Source organism: Cebus imitator, unplaced genomic scaffold (genome assembly GCF_001604975.1).
Source record: "Cebus imitator isolate Cc_AM_T3 unplaced genomic scaffold, Cebus_imitator-1.0 Scaffold58, whole genome shotgun sequence".
In the NCBI taxonomy this organism is placed as follows: Eukaryota; Metazoa; Chordata; class Mammalia; order Primates; family Cebidae; genus Cebus; species Cebus imitator.
The window spans coordinates 1,065,673-1,067,458 of NW_016107373.1; the positions used below are offsets into that span (position 1 = coordinate 1,065,673).

Here is a 1,786-nt window from a genome sequence, read left to right on the forward strand (position 1 = left end):
GGATTACAGGCACGCGCCACCATGCCCAGCTAATTTTTTGTAGTTTTAGTAGAGACGGGGTTTCACCATGTTGACCAGGATGGTCTCGATCTCTTGACCTCGTGATTCACCCACCTCGGCCTCCCAAAGTGCTGGGATTACAGGCTTGAAAAAAAATTTTTTTAATTAAGCAGGTGGGCTGGGCATAGTGGCTCACGCCTGTAATCCAAGCACTTTGGAGGCCAAGGTGGGCGGATCACCTGAGGTCAGGAGTTCAAGACCAGCCTGACCAACATGGTGAAACCCCGTCTTTATATAAAAGAAAAAAAAATTATTAATGAAAACAAAAGTAATTAAGCAGGTGGGGTGGCATGTGCCTGTAGTGCTAGCTACTCAGGATGTGGGAGGCTAAAGCAGGAGGATTGTTTGAGAGTGGGAGTTAAAGGCTGCAGTGAGCTGCAGTTGCACCACTGCACTCCAGCCTGGGTGACAGGATGAGACTCTATCTCAAAAAAAAAGAAAAAAGGAAAAAAATCAATCACAGCTTTCCAGTAGTAAAAAAAGAGAGACAATGAGACACAGCCTCTGTCTTTGAGCTGCTCACAAGCCTGTCAGGGAGACAGGTACATAAACAATTATATAGGAGAGCGAAGGGTCAGGACAGTGATGGATGACAGTTTCGCTGGGAGCCATGAAAAGGGGCAGCTAACCTGTCTGGGGGAAGAAGGTGAGGACACAGATGTCTAGGAGGCAATTATGCCTGCTTTGAGTCTTAAGGGTTGGTGAGAGTTAGCCTAAAGGACCAGAGAGGAGCAGACTTGTCTAGAGAAAGGCCTGTCTGGTGTGAGAAACAGTCGAGCTAGCCTGGCATGGGCAGGGCTGTAGGCACTGCTGGAGGTGCGCCCGGTGTGAGCCAGGAGAGGCCTGTGAGCCCTTCCAAGGAGCGCTGATAGGACTGGGGCCCTCAGCGTCTATCTGGGGAGGGTTCTAGGAGGAAAGGAGGATTCAGAGCAGTAGAGTGGGGACAGGTAGGTGTTTATAATCCTCCAGGGCTAGAAGATGGACCAGGTTAGGAGGGGATGACAGAGCTGTCTGGGCTTGGTGAGCTGGGCCTCAGTCCCTGGCCTAGGAAATTCTTGGAGGGCCCTGGTTAGGACCTTTTAGAGCCAACATAACCAGGCAATGCTTTGGATGGAGATGGGAGCTTTGGGGGATTGATGCAGAGGCTGACATGGTGGTGTGAGAGCCGGGAGCAAGGTACTAAATCAGGCCAAAGCACCAGCAGCAGGCAGGGATTGGAGCCGCCCAGCACATTCCAGAAGCCTCCCTGAGCCCTTCCACTGAGGCTTCCCTCAGCCCTAGAGAAAAGGGACAGTACTTTGGAAAAACACTGACTCCGGGGGGAGGATCATGAAATCATGGCTTATGAAATAGAAGGAGATGCTCCGCAAGGCCTGGGGCTGTCTGCAGTCCTGGGAGGTAGAGGAAGAGCGACTTCCCCTGCACTCAAGGTTGAATAAGTGACTGGGTGCAGTGGCTCATGCCTGTAATCCCAGCACTTTGGTAGGCCAAGGCGGGCAGATCACCTGAGGTCAGGAGCTGGAGACCAGCCTAGCCAACAGTGAAACTCTGTCTCTACTAAAAATACAAAAATTAGCTGGACATGGTAGCTTATGCCTGTAGTCCCAGTTACTCAGGAGGCTGAGGCAGGAAAATCGCTTGAACCCAAGAGGTGAAGGTTGCAGTGAGCTGAGATCGCACCATTGTACTCCAGCCTGGGTGACAGAGTGATATTCCATCTCAAAAA

At 51.2% G+C, this 1,786-nt stretch overlaps 1 protein-coding gene across 1 annotated transcript in view; it reads left to right on the forward strand.

Moving 5' to 3' along the window:
* Positions 1 to 1,786, forward strand: part of ARHGAP1 (Rho GTPase activating protein 1) — a 24,734-nt gene that overhangs the window by 9,771 nt on the left and 13,177 nt on the right. The gene's annotated exons all lie outside the window — the stretch shown is intronic.